This window comes from Gymnodraco acuticeps, unplaced genomic scaffold, assembly GCF_902827175.1.
Source record: "Gymnodraco acuticeps unplaced genomic scaffold, fGymAcu1.1, whole genome shotgun sequence".
Classification (NCBI taxonomy): Eukaryota; Metazoa; Chordata; class Actinopteri; order Perciformes; family Bathydraconidae; genus Gymnodraco; species Gymnodraco acuticeps.
In genome coordinates, this window is record NW_022989983.1 from 481,285 (window position 1) to 500,714 (window position 19,430).

A 19,430-nucleotide genomic window follows, 5' to 3' on the forward strand; every position below is an offset into this window, starting at 1 on the left:
GCCGTCCGGCGTTGTCCAATATGGCGGACCATCTCGCACATGCGCACTGCAGATCGGGCAGAGCTGCAGATCGGGTAGTGATAGTCTCCTCTCTGCTCTGACTGCAGCAGTAGCTCTGCTGCGGCCAGGCAGTCTGAGCGCCTGTGAGTACTATGGGAGGGAGGCGGGGCTCACGGCAGCACCCGCGGCTCGTTAACTGCAGAACAATACGTGAGTCTCCAAACACCAGAAAAGTCCCTAATAACACCATTATAAATCGTTAGATTAGGCGTTAGTCGCTTTTGACACAAATAAGTAGCCGGAGGGTTTGGAAAGCCGCCAAATTTAACGAGAACATCGCCAAGTTGGCAACACTGCTAGTTACTGCCAAAAATAACGGCGTTACAGTAAGGCGTTACTTAGTAACGCGTTACACTGCACACTGCACAACACATATTACTCCACTGGATGGCACTATAACATCCCTTTAAAGGAACTTTCACTCACTGTGACAGGCAGCCTCAATGCTGACTGAATATATGGGTAAGGTCATTCATTCTGGAGCAAAGCAACATAGGGGCTCATGTTGAATAAGATACATTATATTGGTTATACCATGTGCAATAACAGACTTCATTGGCAAAAGCATAATTTCCTGAATGCACTTTTGAGAGTTTGGGCTTCCATAAAATCTCCTTTACAACAACAAAACACACAAACTACATGATTGTTTTTTACTAACTTCGTCTATTTATATGTTTTGTATACTGCTATATATTTAGCACTGATACTTGCACTAAGAAGTATCTTAGTTGCATTAAGATACTTCTTAAATCTGAAATGTCTCATTCTCTGTGCCAGAAATCTTGACATAATCATTGATAGAAAGAAATTGTGTTTTGTCTATGGCCAGTATTTTCTGATTAATCAAACTATAAAAAGGTATATCCAAAATGCTCCTCTGTAAAATCGTTTGACTTGAATAAAAGAATGAATCAATTGAACCTGGCTTCATCCAAGGATCATATTTCTGTTCTGCAAATGTATACAAAGCGCACATGTATGAGATATTGCCACATTTTCACATTCAAACATAAAGTTTCAGTAATACAAAAAGTGATTATCTTAATGCTAGACCACCGGTAGTTATAAAGAGTGTGCATAGAAAGCAAATAACCTTTAATTAGACATAATGGAACCAAACAATGAATAAGGCAGGGAAAGGTTTGAGTTTAGCATCTTATTTTTGTCAGATGATTACTCATTACTCAGCTCCCTGATGATGCACAAGGTCTTCCCAGCTGTGTCCTGATTATCTGAAAACATTGTTTCAATTCTCTCACAGTGTGATCACATTATGTTTTCAGCCAAAGGAAAAGTGAAAGTCATGAGACTTGATTGCCCAGAAATAACACGTCTCAGTATGGCCGTCATGCACACCCTGGTCTGTGCGCCCTTTACTTCTCTCTGCACGATAACCTAATTACACCGAGACTACGTGAGGAAGCAGGACACTTCAGTACAAGCCGACTCAAGGTCCTTTCAGCAGCTATATGCTCAAAGTCACTCAGGGGACAACACACATAGGCCTGCTTCATTAATGCTCAGGAAGCTAAGGACATGTTCCCCACCACTATAATGTTATAAAAATGCTCTGGAAAAACAACATGCACAAAGAGTATAATACATGACTGATGATGATGTAAAAAACAATGTTTCTGCACCAGAGAACAAGTAAAAACTCAAACAGTTAGTCTCTTCATGCTTGGTGGGTGATTTCTGAGGACCCAGGTAGTGCAACTAGGACATGAGACACTTCATATTAGTAAAGTTTGCATAGAGAATATAAAATAGGCAGCAGTGAACAGGCACTGCACTCATTGTCAAGAAGGTATATTGTAAGCTAATAAGAATTCCTATCTATCTATCTATCTATCTATCCATCTATATATCTATCTACATGCACTGATCATAACTTTATTTCATTCATTACACAGCTTAGTTGTATACTCAATCTTGATTTGCATCACTAGGGCCAAAAGGGTGGGTGGAGGGGGTCTGGAGGATGGGTTTGGGCTGACGGACCAGGAAGGGGTCTCGGGCGGACGGCCTGGGGGCAAGGCAGAGTTCATTGTGGGGGTCTCGGGCGGACAGCCCGGGGGCAAGGCAGAGTTCGTGGTGAGGGTCTCAGGAGGACGGTCCGGGGGCAAGGCAGAGTTCATAAAGGGGCGAAGGCCACAGCGGGCGAACTCAGGGGGCCGAGCATGAGGGCGAAGGCAGCGGCTGGAAGAGTCAGGGGGCCGGGCCCGAGGGCGAGGGCCGCTGCCGGGAAAGTCAGTGGGCCGGGCTCGAGGGCGAAGACCGCGGCACTCAGGGGGCCGGGCTCGAGGGCGAAGACCGCTGCCGGGAAAGTCAGGGGGCCGGGCTCGAGGGCGAAGACCGCAGCACTCAGGGGGCCAGGCTCGAGGGCGAAGACCGCGGCTCTCAGGGAGCCGGGCTCGAGGGCGAAGACCGCGGCTCTCAGGGGGCCGGGCTCGAGGGCGAAGACCGCGGCTCTCAGGGGGCCGGGCTCGAGGGCGAAGACCGCAGCTGGGGAACTCAGGGGGCCGGGCACAAGGACAAAAGCCGCGGCTGGGGAAATTAGGGAGCCGGTGTCGGCCAGACAGGAACCGGAGCCGGTGGGACAGGCGTAGATGGGATCCTGGACATGACATGGGCTGGTGTCAATGGGACCCCGGATGGAGCAAGGGCTGGTGTCGATTGGACCACCAACGCAACAAAGCAAGGAGTAGGCAGGACCCCCGGCAGGACAGGTGTCGGCAGGATCCCCCACGGAAGAGGACAAGGAGTTGGCAGGACCCCCGGCGAGACAGGTGACGGCGGAACCTCCAACGGAACAGGACATGGGGTTGGCAGGACTCTCAGCGGAACCCCCAACGACACAGGACATGGAGTTGGCAGGACCCCCGGCAGAACAGTAGTCGGCGGGGCCTCCAACGGCACAGGACATAGGGTTGGCAGGACCCCCGGCAGAACAGTAATCGGCGGGACCCCCAATGGGACAGGATATAGGGTTGGCAGGACCCCCGTCAGAAGAGTAGTCGGTGGGACCCCCAACGGGACAGGACATGGAGTTGGCAGGACCCCCGGCAGAAGATTAGTCGGCGGGACCCCCAATGGGACAGGATATAGGGTTGGCTGGACCCCCGGCAGAAGAGTAGTCGGCGGGACGCCCAACGGAACAGGACATAGGGTTGGCAGGACCCCCGGCAGAAGAGTAGTCGGCAGAACCCCCAACGGGACAGGACATAGGGTTGGCAGGACCACCAACGGGACAGGACATGGAGTAGGGACTTGAGTAGGGACTTGAGTAGGGACTAGAGAAGGGACTTGAGTGGGGACTCGAGAGGGGACTCGAGAGGATACTCGAGAGGGGACTCGAGAGGAGACGAGGGGCTGGAGTCGGCCGGTACGCCGACAGGACACGGGGAGCTGGCGTCGGCCGGAGAGCCAGTACTGGAGCCGAAACTAGAGTCTGGACCAAGGCTACTGGGGCCGGTACTGAAGCCGGAACCATGGCTGCTGGGGCCGGTTCTGGAGCCGGAACCATGGCTGTTGGGCACGGAACAGAAGCCTGGACCCTGGACCCTGGCTGTGTGAGCCAGGTAATGGAGCACGGAAGCATGACTGTGTGGGCCGGTACTGGTGCATGGATCCATGGCCTTGTGGGCCGGTACAGAACCATGGCTGCTGGGGCCAGAACTGGGGCTGGAACCATGGCTGCTGGGGCCAGAACTGATGCTGGAACCATGGCCGTGTGGGCCGGTTCTGGAGCCGGAACCATGGCTGTGTGGGCCAGTACTGGAGCAGGTACCATGGCTGCTGGGCACGGAACCGGAACACGGAACCATGGCTATGTGGGATGGTACTGGAGCACGGTACCATGGCTGTGTGGGCCGGCACTGGAGCACGGAACCATGGCTGTGTGGGCCGGTACTGGAGCCGGAACCATGGCTGCTGGGGCCGGTGCTGGTAGCCTGGACCTGGATCTCCTTCTCTTAGGAGCCTTTTGGAGGCTCCGTGGACCTCCAAAAGCCAGACGAGACCCATCAAAAGCGTTCTCGATATAAGCTATGTTGGGAACTGTGGCAGGCAGGGGGCTAGCAGGCCGGGAAACGCATGTCTGGAAGAAGTCCATAATCCAGCCAGGTAAGAACTTCACTAACCCTGGTTTCTCTGTTGCCCTCCGGTACGCCTCTGCCAGGGCAGCCCTCTTTTGCTCCGCACTGGTTGCTCCCCTCCATTTACCATAGCTGCAAGCCAGCAAGTAGGTAAATGAATACAACTCCACTTCAAATGGATCATCTGCTGGGTCCATATGTGGTTGGTTCATTCTGTCAGGGTTGGGGAAAAATAGGACCCAAAATGCAGATTGAGGAGGGAAGCAGGTTTCAAAATGAAACAAAAGGCAAGCTTTATTTACAAAAGCTGAAAAAAACAAGAATCCATGAACAGGTACTGTAGCACGAGGTAGCATCCAAACAAAAGGTGACTGTGACCAACTTGAAGGGAGACATGAAAGACAAACAATGAACCAACACCGAACACAGGAAGAGACAAGACTAAATACAGGGAGGGGTAATCACGAGACGAGAAACAGCCGGGCAGGGGAGGAGAAACACAAGGGAAACAGGTGAACACAATCAGACAATCAGACACACCAGGGAAACTAACGACAGGGAGGAAGACAAGACACAGGGAGAACAGAATTGCAAAATAAAACCATGACAAGACAGACCAAACTAAAACCGTGAGATAAAACTAAGATCGTGACACTTGGACAGTTACAGAAAACCTTTATCAGTGCTGCCGTCATTTAAAGTTACCTTGCTGTTGCAAAATTGCCAAGCTATTGAGTCAGGTATCCGACATTGTAAATCAACACATATTATCATTCAGGACATTTTAATCTGCCAAACACAGACGACAATTTAAAACACATACATATCGAAGGTTGAAACAAATCAGTTAGAGATAATTTAGACTTCAATAATATTCACTGCTTGGTTTTTGTTGAGTACGTTTTCTTGATTTCAGATCCTCAGTTTCAAATGAAAGTTGTTTTAGCCTCCAGGAAAGTCCTCCAGACATCGCAATCAATCTTTTAGTTTTCACCCAAATTGGAGGTATACTGTATCTCCATATCTAGCACTGAGTGAGGTGAAGTACACTCCACAAAGGTCCCTGCAGTTTTCACAACCAGATGCCTTCATGTGGCCTCTTTCCAACAAGTCCTGGCCTGTTTTTACAGGTAATTACATTTTTAGTAGTTTAGTGGGTTTCAGGGGATTTGAAGATAATGAACTGACACTTATTTTTGTACATGTACAAACAGAAATGTATTTTAATGGTCACATGTTTGGCGTACAAAACAATATGGTAGGTTTCACTAATATTTGTTTCCATTTGTATAAACAGTATAACAGGTTAAATAAGCCAAATGTTGTGAAGTCATCGCACATTTTACAGATTGCTATACGGTCATTTTAACAACACATGGTTTGTTTCAATAATTGTTTTACGTATTCCTGGTCCCCAGTTTCTTTTATCACATTTTTCATGGGAGGCAACACACTGCGAAGGGCAACTTAATTCCTTCACCATGACCTGGAAAACACTTAAGACACACTGAAGTGGCCATGCTGTGGAGAAGAATGAAGACTGGTGGCAGGAGGACAGCAGAACAACAGCTGACCTGCTTAGAGGTCCGCTGAGAAGACGGAGATGGGACGGATGGTTCAGTGCTCACTTATTGTTGATGGTTCTTATTGTCATCCATTCTTTATTCATATCATGAATGCATGCAAGTGTGCTTTAAAGGGGAAGCATGAAAGTTGGCAATGTCTTTCAACGCACAAAAGAAGATGACATTACCAGCCCATCAAGGTCAAGGCTGATGGGAAGAAGAGGGGGTGCAGAGTTAATCTGTCCTGGAAATGGGCGGGGGGGGGGGGGGGGGGGGGGTGTTGTGCTTCTAAAGAGAGACAGGATGCACATTGACAACGGGCCAATGAGTGTGGTGGGACAGTGTGTGAGTGAGGGGCCGCTCTCAGGAGGGCAGACCTCTCCATGTTAACATCTGTTCCCAAGCACAACATAATCCCCTTGTATTTACAATTCATAGTTTCCTCCTTCTGCACACACACACACACACACACACACACACACACACACACACACACACACACACACACACACACACGCACTTAGACTGTTTTCAGGATTTGGTTTTGTCAGTTGTTTAACTTGAGCAAATAAAATCATCAGAATGTTGATTGACATTTTCTAAAAGCTTCTTTTTTTTGCATTTTATATGTTGTTTGCAAAACATTCCCAGATGATACATATATTTTGTTATTCAAAATCACCCAGTTACGCAGTGCTGTCTTTGTCTGTATCATAATGAGAGTATAGCTTATACAGCATGTAGTGTTGTCAGTGCTCATCTTCTAAAAAATAGAAAATGTATATCAAAACATGATGTGATTAAAATTGTACTCATTTGTATTACATTTCTCGCATTTTATGTGGTTTTTGCACTACGTTCCAAGATGATACCAAACATATTTTATTCTTTAAAATCACCCAGATACACAATACTCTATTTCAATTATCATAATGAGAGTATAGCTTATATGTACCATGTGTTAGTGTCCTCCATACACAATAGAAAATGTAACTCTAAACATGATGTGAATAAAAGTATTGCTTATTTGATTTCATTTCATGTGTTCATGTACATTCACCACCACACATATTTTATTCTTCAAAATCACCCAGTTACGCAGTCCTAGCATTAACATAATGAGAGTATAGCTTATGGAGTGTCATCAGAACAATAGCTAGTGGGCTAATCTCAACAGGAGCTGAGGCCAGGCAGAGATTTGGTGTGCAAGTGTAGGGGGTGGGGGTGAGGGGGGTTGATGGGGGGGGCACTTGGTGCACACATGGCACCGGGGTGAGCCTAATCACGGGCTACCAGAAATCCTCACAAATGGGGAGGGGGATGGGGGGCTGTCCCTGGAGTCACTCATTTAGACTTAGAGAAAGCATTGTGTTCCACACACACACACTCATGCCTTTGCCTGCACGTGAAGGTTCATCCTTGTTTGTGTTACTCTGCTGAAATAGCCGAGGGAAACCTCAGAGCTGCCCTGCTGACACTATGGTTCAACTGGTTTGCAATAAACTGGACAGTTTCATTCCTCCCATTTCCTCGCTGCTGCAGTTTCTGGGGATTGCCGAGCTTTTCCATTGTTCAGTCTGTCATGAAGCCACAACAGTGTGGCACTCCTTTCCTTCCCCTCACCGGGCACTCACTGGAACATCTACAATGTGTCTAAATGCTTCGAATAATGTTCTAAAAAATCATTCTCAGTTCTTCAAAAGTGAAGCATTTATAGATAGATAGATAGATAGATAGATAGATAGATAGATAGATAGATAGATAGATAGATAGATAGATAGATAGATAGATAGATAGATAGATAGATAGATAGATAGATAGATAGATAGATAGATAGATAGATAGATGGATGGATGGATGATAGATGGATAGATAGATAGATAGATAGATAGATAGATAGATAGATAGATAGATAGATAGATATATAGATAGATAGATGGATATATAGATAGATAGATAGATAGATAGATAGATCGATAGATAGATAGATTTTTCTGAGGTGGTGGAGACCTAAAACAGAGTCAAAAAGAGAATGAATTTTGGACTTACATCCTCTGTCTGATTATCCAACAACAGGACTCTATAGGACATACATTGTGCATCTGACAAGAAAAGACAATATAAATAAATGGAGCAAGTCTAAACGTACTGTGCATGTTAGCCTATTTGCTGTGTTGGAAAACATATTCAGATAATTTAGTCAAGTGAAAGTACTAATACCACACCGTACAAATACTGGTATTCAAATGGTTACTTAAGTAAAAGTAAGTAGCAAAATGTAGATAAACTGTCAAAGCAAAATGTACTTAAAGAACGTAAACCTACACAATAGATATTTATAAATACCAATTATTTTTCTCAATTGGCTAATTGATTACGTTTTTCTTGCGTAAACTATTAGTTAGTTTAATTCAAAACAACACATCATTGTATGTGTTGTTTGCAAAAAAAGTAAAAATCTAAACAATATATTTAGTAAAATAAAAATTATAATATCTCCCTATGAATTGTAGCGGCGTTGAAATGAAAAGAATATACTTAAGCAAAGCATACTACATTTCATCAAACCTTTTTGTGTGTAGGGAAAATAGTCCTATACTTATAGCCTACTTTAAAAATACAAAAGTAAATGTGCTTTATGAACTGTAACACACTGAGGATGAGATATGATAAAACAAATGTTGCAGTTGTTTTAAATCCATTTATCTTTTACAACAGATAACCCTACCCTGGAGAGAGTGTTTGATTTTTAATTCAAAACAGCTAATTCATTTCCACTATCAGTAGTGTTTGCAGCAGAGAGAGCGCCCCTCTGTTGGCCAGCAGTGGCGCACAGGCAGCGCCAAATTCATCTGTCCCATCCTGTATGTGTGAAGCGGAGGAGGAGGAGGAGGAGTGTGGATGGATGGGACTGACACACTGTGTGAGTGCGCGAAACAGACAATGTTATTATGCCGAACGGCGCTCGGCTTCCCGTCCTGGACTTTGCAAATGAACTAAACCAACTCTTCATCCACTGCCAACCTGTTTTTATTCTGCGTAAATCTCATCATATAAGGAGAGGAGCTGGATTTATCTGACTGACCCGGTGCCGCTCCGCGCGCAGACAATAAAGTGGCAGCGATCTGATCACAACAAAAGACACAAGGTTAGGAACGATTCATATCCATACAAATACAGTGTAATCTGTTGGATCGAATTCTTTTTTGTTAGTTTAAAAAAAAGAATCCGGTTTTGTGATTACCTGTAACAGCTTTTCTGACGGTGCGTTTTGTTATCTTGCATTTTAAATAACTTGCACTTATTGCTCATTTTTGGTACGTTGTTGCTCCATTTTATCCAATATGTTGTGGGAAAAGGGTGTTTCTTTTGTCTTATGCTTCACCATATGAATACAAAACACTGCTAATGTGTGTTTGTTTAGAAATGATCCCACACCTCCTGTGAACTGAGCCTTCATTCATCATGCCTTTTACTTTCTGCTGGGTGTAGAGCTGTTGACATGTCAACATGAATGCTTTGCTGGTCAGAAACCTACATTAGAATTGTTAATATATTCTATTAACAATTCTATTAGGACAGGTGAAGTGGTTGACAGGAACATTACAGTGAAACTGAAAGGAAGTGAGAAAAATGTCTACTGTTTGAAAGTAAAAAAATGAAACTTAATCTCTATTTTGGCTCTGTGGTCAGCTGGTGTGCTCTCTGTGTGAATATCCTGTTTCCTGGACAAACCAAACAATGGAGAGTCAGGCATATGATATCCTGTGTGTGTGTGTGTGTGTGTGTGTGTGTGTGTGTGTGTGTGTGTGTGTGTGTGTGTGTGTGTGTGTGTGTGTGTGTGTGTGTGTGTGTGTGTGTGTGTGTGTGTGTGTGTGTGTGTGTGTGTGTGTGTGTGTGTGTGTGTGCGTGCGTGCGTGTGTGTGTGTGGTGCTGTGGTCGGCGAAAAACAGGATGAATACAGAGCTCTTAAAATATATCGCACGTAAAAAGTAATGTGCAGGCCTGGCATGAGGAAACGGTGACATTAATTATATGAGTGACAGAGAACAAAGACACAGGAGTGTACAGATTGAATTTGTGCTCATGAGAGCAACATGTGCTGCCTCCTCTCTTTCTGACTCACACAGTGACAAACTGCAAAGGCAGCGCTGCTTTGTGTTGACTTTAGTCTGGGATGTTCCGCTTTTAATGGGGTCAGCGCTTCCGATTCAATAAAGCTATTAACCGTCACAGAATATTCCAACACCGCTGCTGCTGCTCGCCAATCACGGGCCATTAACAACCTTATCCATACAAGGCGAGTAAACGAGATTAAACAACCAGTCAACCTGGGGACAGTGTGACCTGAGTTCATGGTGTGTTCCCACCTTCTCCTAAAAGCCTTGTTGTGTGTTCAAAAGTTGTTCATCAGCATTTTTTCCTTTTCTTTCCCACACATCTTGTTGTTTTCCCAGACATTTGAATGAGAGCATTTGTCAGTTAGGGTATATGATACTGTTGTCATGCTGGTTCATACAATTCAACACTTTTGCAAGAGAACAAGTTCCTGCCAGACTGGTTCTGAGAACAGATCAGACTCTTGATCAAAGTCTGGCATGTGACAGGTGTGCAAATTAAATCCATCCAATTGATTTATATGTGCAGGTATGAGTTAATGATGTTGTTTACTTAACAAATAAAAAAAAACCTTTATCAAGATAATGCTATGCATGCTATTTGTTCAAAACATAGACAACATTAAAAACATGAAATCAAAAAGGGTACTACACTTACAGAAAGTTGCAAGGCTCACAAGGGAAGGATTAAAATAATAATAATCGAAACCGAAGAAGCTGAGGACATGAAATCCTGATCTTTAGCCTTAGCTTAAGCTCTAAAACATTTGATACAGTTTAGACCTTAGGGCATGACTTCCTCCATGAGCCACATTGGAAATGAGCCAACCCTTTGGCAAATTGGTAGAGTGGCCCTTTTGCTAAATAGCAGGCTCTGCTAAATGATATTGTTAGCTAAACAGTGGTTGAGTAATCTAGCTAACATGCTAAGTTATTGCCAAGCAGCAGGCTCTGCTAAATGCTAAAATACTGTCATTCAAACATTGGTTTAGTCAGATAGATATTTAGCTAAAATGCTAACATGCTAAGCTATTGATAAACACCAGCCTTTGCCAACTGCTAAACTACTGTTAGTTAGCTAAACAGTGATTTAGATAGTTACTAGAAGCTATTGTGACAAAAACAAGTGGAAAAGAGACATGAATGCAGCTCACTGAATCAAATTAGTCTGTTATTTAATTTCTCAAAAGTTGCCTTTAACATTTAACTTGTAGCAAAACACAAACTATGTCACGTTACTCTTGATGCAAGGTACAGGTGATGCAATATAAAAAAACTATAACTGCATAGCTGATGTCAGGAGGGGAAACATGGATGTTATGAGCACTTTAATACACGTAAACAGGCTTTCTGCTTCAGGCCTAATTCAGGGTCAGACACTGGAGTGTTTTCTAGAGTCTTTTTGTGGGTCAACAGCAATCAATGGGCTTAGCAGTGAAAATCAATCCAGATCCAGTTCAGAGGCCACATCTATGTTTAGTAGAGAGATTTAGTCTAAACGTTTTACCACAAAATTGCTGAGAGTTCCTGTTTTGACCGTAAAGGTCTTCAGTGTTTCCAGTACCCTGTGTAACATAATCACTGCAAACATGGTTCACAAAGTAAGTTGTGTCAACAGGAATCTGTTCCTCGTTGGCTGTAAACCAACAGGCTACATCTCTTTTCCTTGTGTCATGTCTGCTTTGTCCCCTCAGACAGGAAATCCTGAGTAAAACAAAGTGTCTGACCCTTAGTTTCACATGCAAAAAGCAGACATTGTGAAACATCTTTTGTGTTTTTCGAAATGTTCTTGTATACAAAAAATACCACGTGCGGAGAGTTTTAAGAGATTTTTCGCCTTTTGTTTGATTTTGAGGGATTTCTGTCCTTTAATGTGGGGCTGTGGTGAATAATGATTTTCCGGGTTGGTTTGTTTGGTATTCCCCTTCGGAATAAAGCAGAAAACACTAGCATCAGCCCTGGAGAGAGGCTCTCAGCTGGTTGCTAATTCCCTCTGGGAGCTGGTTTCCATATCATTTAGATGAAAGAGAATGCATTAAAACAAGCTCCAATCTGTAAAAGGACAGACACATGCCATGTTTGTGGACAAACTCCCCCAAAATGCAGCGCCCAAACCCACCTCCTTATGAATTATTTAAAGAAAGGACACAGGGATGGATTTATAGGTTACCCATGTGTATCAGTGGCTATTGACCCGAGCACTTCAGAGTAAAAGCCTCCTGTCCCGGGGGAATGGTAGAGGGAAATTAATCACAATTCCAACAGTGCATGCTATATGCCAGCACAACAACCTCAACCAATTAGGTGAACCAGTCGGTTGGTTATACTTCATCATTTACCCATTACGTTAATATGTAGCTGTGTTCCATTTAATTCAATAACTGCAAACATGCTATTTTTTATAGCTACATAATATAGTTCTAAATATTATTGATTTAAGTGAATTTTCTCAAAAATATTACCGATAAATAAAAGGTAAAACCGCAATAATTATGAATACTCAAATGCAGCTGCTTACGGCAAGAACAACCCTTGACTTTCAAATGAATACATATTTATTTTGTTTAGTAAAAGGTGTTTCAAACTGAACATGATAAAATCATTCTTCATTTGTAAGAAACTCGATCCTGAGCGAAACCAAAACTGAAATATCTTGGTTCTGTTCTGGAAGAAACCATCCTACGAAATCAGATAGGCATTTGTAATCGTGCCAGTCACATACAAATGCAGTCCTACGACTTAACGTTGCTCAACAGTATGCTATGTAGTTTCTCTAGTGTGACTTGACTGGAATGATACATGAAAACAAACAACGGAATATTTAAGTTTTCAAGGTGACACCAGAACATTTGCAATTTAACATTTAACAAAAACAGAATCTTAGTTCTTAAGAGCAGAACATTCTTACAGTAAACCAAACTGTGTTCACTTTTATCGTAGTAAGGGAAGTTTAAACCCTGGCTGCTCTCTCAACTCCACAGACAGGTGTGCTTCGTGAGGTTAGAGATCTTCGATTGTCAGGGAAATAGCAGATATTGCTGACCTCCGGTTTTAAAAACGTGTGGGGAAACAGTTTGACAATTTGACAGGAACTTCAAATGGAGTATACTGGCCTGCAAGGTCCTCAGTTTGACTCAGACAAAGCTCACCTCAACTTTCATAGTTATATCCCTCTGTTAAAGAGGTACACAAACGTGTCCAATTGAGGGTAGACATTAGGATGTTAGTCTTTGCTGACCATTTACATGCACAAAAAACCTATACAACACACATAAGGAAAGGGGAAACCCAAACAAGCATAATGGGGCCTCTTTAATTTTGATATGCAATGTTACGAGGAAGTGGCGTACTTAAAAATAAAGGAGAACAGTGAACAATGAATGCTTTTATTGAGAATGGTTGTTGTGTCTCTCCTGATGATCGCCACCTAGATTTCCTAATTAACCCACCATTTAAGAATTTAAAATCTAAACGTGGTGTAGCACAGGTGTGCAGCTGAGATACAGATCCCAGAAGAGAAGCCCCCGCCTCATGGTGGGTTCATCCACAACCTGCGGCACTAGAGGCGGCCATGAACCCAACAGATGTACGCAGCTTTACACTCCAGAGCAGAATACCCCTCTCTTTTTGTTTGTGCTTTCCTCCTCCTCCTCTTGTGTCTCTCAGACTGCGAGGCTGAGAAAATGAAAATCACAACAAAGCCTCCACCACCTTTTTTCTCTTTCTGTTCTACTGTTGGCTTGCCTGGGAGGTTTTTCGGATAGAGGAGGAGGGGTCGGGTCTTCCCTGTAATTATGCTGTTGTGTGCCTCTCTCCATATATCCATCCATCCATCCATTACTCTCTTGTGATCACTCTCCATTTCTTCCTATTTTCCACTTAAATACACACCAGGAGAGCTGTGTGCTGATGATGTAGAGGGCACGTTTGAAAGCCTGAAAGGTAATGACCAGAATGAGACTCCCTGCACCGTGAGTGTGTGCAAGGTAAAAGAGGAGGGGGTGGACGGAAAGGGCCTGAGCTGCTATTATTATCCTCTCAGGCAGAAACAGAGAGGTACATGGAAGAAAAAAAACAAGCAGACCCCCACAGCATGGGATCCACAGAGATCGATCGGGCTCAACGCTGTTTTTACATGTTTAGTGCCAGAAGGGTTGAGGCCAGGAGAAACACTTGAATATGTGATGCTCTGAGTCTCACAAACCCCCCTTAAAGTAATTTCCTGTTGTGCCTTTTTCGTTTTTCAAACCGTGCATCAATTAATTTAGTTTGGGTTGTATTGTTGGTAGTTTTATGGTGTGGGAGGGGTTCGGGTGGGTGTGTTAGACAAAAGAAATGAACGTTGTATCCTCCTTGCCTGTGTTGGCGATATGAAAGTGAGGTGTACATTTTCAAGTCCTAATGTATTGTGAAGAGGTGGTGATGGGGATACACTTGAATTAATTAATCACATTTAAAGAGATATATTGTTTCTGTTCTTCATAGTGATGTTGATTTTCTTATTTTGAGTCTTATGATATTATACTCAGGTACAAGGTTATGTTCATTTTAAGCAGTGCACGTCCTATAGGAGCACAGTGCGCCTTGCATCCTTTTTTCATTATCAACCATTTTCTTCCATACTTTTGGAAAGATTTTATATAAAATAAGACATGAACTACTTGGCTTGTACACACGCATGCACTTAACATGTATAACAAGTAAAACGCATGCACATCACCTTAAATATTACATTTCTTTCAAGTAATGCAATTTACTTTTAATGTATTTATGTCCATTTAGGGACATAAAATGAACAAATCAGTAAATAATAATGTACAATGCATACAATAACATATAAGTAATACAAAATATTAAAAAAAACATCTTTGTGAAATGTTCCTTATATACCAATTGCCTTAATCTAAACATTAGCATTCACCAATGGAGTATCATGTGATTCTCTTTTGTTTTTACTGGGTTAATACTAGAAACCAACACCCCCACTAGACTGAAACACACACACACACACACACACACACACACACACACACACACACACACACACACACACACACACACACACACACACACACACACACACACACACACTCACACACACCACACACACTAGACCCCAGACACTGCTTATATCCCCTGCAGTTTGGAAAGAAAGAAATCACCCAGCTGCAGTCACCTTCACCGCTGCAACTTGGGATGAGGAGGAGAAGCAGGCGAGGGGAGGGAAGTCATTACCCCCTGCCCCGTGGACCGAAACCAAGCGCCCGCTGGTCCACTCAGGCAGGCCGCTCCGAGCCCTGTGTCAGGGACAGAAAGCTGTGGAGACAGAGCGCATGTTAGCAGCAACACGGAGGAAACAATATCAGTGCATGGTGGCACAATGAAAAGGAAATATGCCAGAGGAAAGTTTGTAATTCAATAGAGAAATGGTCTTTGATCCAGAGGTCTCTTCAAGGTTGCATTGTGTTCCTGAGAGGCTTGGCTACTTCCTTTTGAAATACATGGGTTACCTGTGTGAACGTGTGTGTTTACCCTTTCACCTACTGTACTGCACTCCATTGTAACAGCAGTACACCTCATAGAGCTGGATTTACACACTTATAAGACACAAAGCGTCTACAATGTAAGCCTGTTTCGTAGCCGAATTTAGGGCTGACTTATTTTAGAGTTAGAATGAATTTCTGCTTCGTGCGGCGTCCTTTTCCAAAGAGTGTAGAGGGAAAGCGTTTACTGATCATGGCTGGATCAACTTCTCCCAACCAGACAGTGGGTCAGTCATTTACATGAATTATTGACATGTCAGCCATTGTCAGACTCCCGCACAGTTAAAGCAGAGCCATACGTTTATTCAACACGGTCCACTTTATATTCTCACCTCAAATTGTCTGCAGAACCAATACATTACTTTCCTATTTTTGGAAGTTTCAACAAACAGGATGCACATGTTATTGAGAAAAGTACTGTTACATTAAAGGCCTGCTATAGCAAACACACTTGCTTTGGAGATTTAGTCTTTGAATCTTATTGACAGTTGTCATGATCAGATCTTACAGTGTTAACACCCAAATCATGAGCTTTGGCTTTACATCAGAGACGATTTACTCGGAACTCATCTAAAATTGTCCAGTGTGAGGATACCTTAGAATGAATGAATGAATGAAAACTTTATTACAGACTCAGGGTCCAGATAAAAGACAAGGCATTACATATAATAAATTACATACACAGCATAAAAAGAATTCATAGTTTAAGAATAATTTAGATCAGTGTCCTACAAAGAGACAACTATACCAATGTCTCCACAGCTGCGATTGGTAGCGTGTACTAAACCTTATGTTCGATAAGGCCAAGAGGATTTCATTATCAGAGTCATTAAGCCGGCAAATACATATACATAAGATTTCTTAAAACAGCTTGTAGAGTATTGACACCTGCAGCCACAAACATTTCACTTGCACTAGACCATCGAGGTCTCTTCAGCAATATTCTCATGGCATCATTATAAGCTACTTGAAGTTTCCGTAAACTTGCTTTTCTGTAGTTTGACCACAAATGTGTCGTATAGAGCGGTGTGCAATATGCTCTGAACAGACATCTTCACTCCATCTGTACATGCACTAAACTTACGTAGGAGAATGTTTGCTTGTGCATACATCATGCGGCATTGCCTATAAATATCTTCATCATCTGTCATTTGTTCTGTAATAAAGTGTCCAATATATTTTAACTTATTACAGACACTAAGATTAATATCAGACAATTTAAAATCAGGAAATTTTAGACATTTATCTTCTTTGGTTTTAAAGATCAAGACAGCACTCTTACTGGCGTTGTATTTGATGTCATGTTCCACACCATACACAGAACAAACAGCAAGAAGCTGCTGCAGACCAGCGCTAGATGGACTCAGCACAACAAGATCATCTGCATACATAACATGGTTCACTAGAGTACTACCAATCATGCATCCAGTATTACAGGCTTTCAGTCGCTTGACATAGTCAATGTGCAGAAGTAAATTATGCCTGGAAAGTGGATATAGAGGTAGTGTGCAGTGGGTCACAATTGTAACAGGTGTCAAGCGCACTGGGAGGAAAGATAATACTGTATCCCCAGGGGAAGGCAGCATTAGGTTAGACTGGCGGAAATTGATGGTGGTATACACTCATCTATGTCTTTTAAACTAATCTGGTTTGGAAATGTGTTCAGTGTTTCTGGAATAATTAGTTAAAAGCTTTCACAGATGTACAAATAGTGAATTCAAACCATGTCAAAAAAGACACATTGATTCATTGATTGGGTGATCAGTGATGTCTTTTACAGTTCCTGCTATGTCTCTCCCCCTTCACCTACTTTGACTTAAATGCAGTGTTTTCTAACCAATCAAATATTGAAAAGCAACGATCCAGCAGTGTAGCAGCTGTTTCAGAATATGTGATGTTGTAGTAACAGGAAAGGAACTGAATTAGCCATTATAGAGCAGTAACAGATGTCCTTTTTTTAGACTCTATATTTTACAGATACCTATATATATCCCCATTTGCTGCCAGCGAACTCACCGTCCCTTCACATCATGGTACCTCTTCAAATTGCTCTGACAGACCTGGAATCTTTGAGAGCTTTCTGCCCACCAACAGCTTGTGTGTCCATACAGCAAATACTGACGCGACAGGGGCTAGGGACAAGAGGCTTTTACACTATTTGTTTTAAAGTGCTGTACTTGTGCCAAACAGGCTCTGAAGTGCATCTATACCGAGCTTTGAGTACAGTATCTGATCTTATTTATACATGTGTTGTTGGCCAGATAAGGCAATATCTGATCTGATAATCATGTGAGCAATTTGTATTGAGAGTGATAAGCCGGAGGGTGTCATTACTTTATCTAAATGCGCATATCAACTGCCAGGACTGTGATAATTGCATATTGCAGTGGCAAAATGGATTTAGAAACCTCAGTAGTGTATGTTAATGTATTGGTTTAATTGAAAGGAGCTATAATCCTCACAGGGGGTTCTGAGGTTGATAACAGAAATTCTGGTATCAGATTAAACAAATGTCCGCAGTTCTAAAACCAAATTAAAAAAGCCAATGAGAAACATGTCAGCAATCAAATCGAGCATTTGGTTTTTTTTAACAAAAAAGCTATCTTCAAGCCATGGTGATGGTGGTGTTTTTGTCATTATATCAGTGAGTCCACTTTGGTCCAGGCTGAAACATCTCAACAACTATAATAATAATTAATTCCTTACATTTATTATAGCGCTTTTTCAGATGCTCAAAGTGCTTTACAAATACACATATCATACATGCAATGGTCATGTACTGATGGATGTATCACCAGGACATCTGGTCCAGACATCAATGTCCCCAGTCAGGATGAATTGTACCACATTTTTGAAGTTGCCTTGACTTCTCATTTAAGGCCATCATTAGGTTAGTGAGCATTCTGTTCACAAACATATGGCATTCCCATTAGCCTCAGCTCTACCAGTTTAGGCAGCATATGTTAGCATGCTAACACCCTCAACTTAACATACATTATACCTGCTAAACACCACCATGTGTGCTTTGTCATCATGTACGCATAATTACGTTAGCATGGCTCACAGGGTGTCATGCCTTTGTTCCGATGTAGTATTATTCCAAAATCCCAATAGCAAAATTGCCCAATTCTCCCATAAACAAACGCAAAATGTTCAGAAAATAATAGCAATGTTTTAATATGCCTACTCTAACAAAGTAATGACCTGCGGTACTCTGCCTGAGTGGTTAACCATAACCCTAACCAATACACTCCTGATGACCTTAATGTAAAGACCCTGACAAACAAAGGCAAGGCGTAACAGCCAATCAGAAGCTGAGTCATGCATTTGCCATAGTAGGAATATTGCTATGTGTGCTTGTGTGGTTGCAGGGATAGTGTGTATTTCCAGAGCAATGTGCTTTCTGAAAAATTAGTGTTTGCTTTCAGGGAAATTGCCTGTTGAACCAATGGGCGCTTTGTCCAATGGGAAATGTTACAGGCTATTGCTGTTTCTGAATAATGGCTCATCAGATCATTGGGAAACCCCTCTTTAAAGTTGAGGTTCACTTATGGCTGCACGGCTCTTAAACTAGCATATTAGGAAGCTTAATGTAAAGCCTTGGTTCTGCACACACTCTCCCTTAAGGCATAATTTACAATTATCTATGGAAATTAAACAGATGGTTTTAACATGTTAGGCCCCAAGCCTGTTTTTCAGGTTTCAGGCTCGAAAATGACATTTCCAGAACAAATGACCATATCTTCCCTTCTAAAAGGGTTACATTAATAATCTTTTTTCTCAAAGTAATGATAAACCTGTGAGTTGGATGTAGAAAAGTCAGAATCAATATAGATGTTTTTTATTTTAAAGAAAATTCAGATTGAACATGGTAAACAATTGTAAATTATAGTGTCCGTCCAAAACATATTTTGTACTTATAGTGAAAACTAACCTTGGATGTTGGGTTAGTAGACTAAAAGCTTTAGGAATCCAAAGTACAACATATAATAAGTACCCTGTATCCGGATTGATGCAAAACAAGTGATATTTGACCTTTTTAGA

The 19,430-nt window shown here is 42.5% G+C and overlaps 1 protein-coding gene across 1 annotated transcript in view; it reads left to right on the forward strand.

Annotated features, from left to right (window-relative positions):
- Positions 1-8,621: 8,621 nt before the first annotated feature.
- LOC117543708 (FERM domain-containing protein 4B-like) overlaps positions 8,622-19,430 on the forward strand; it is a 68,614-nt gene continuing 57,805 nt past the window's right edge. Inside the window, exon 1 of the mRNA XM_034212201.1 lies at positions 8,622-8,873. The gene's annotated coding sequence lies outside the window, so the exon portion shown is untranslated. The remainder of the gene's footprint in view (positions 8,874-19,430) is intronic.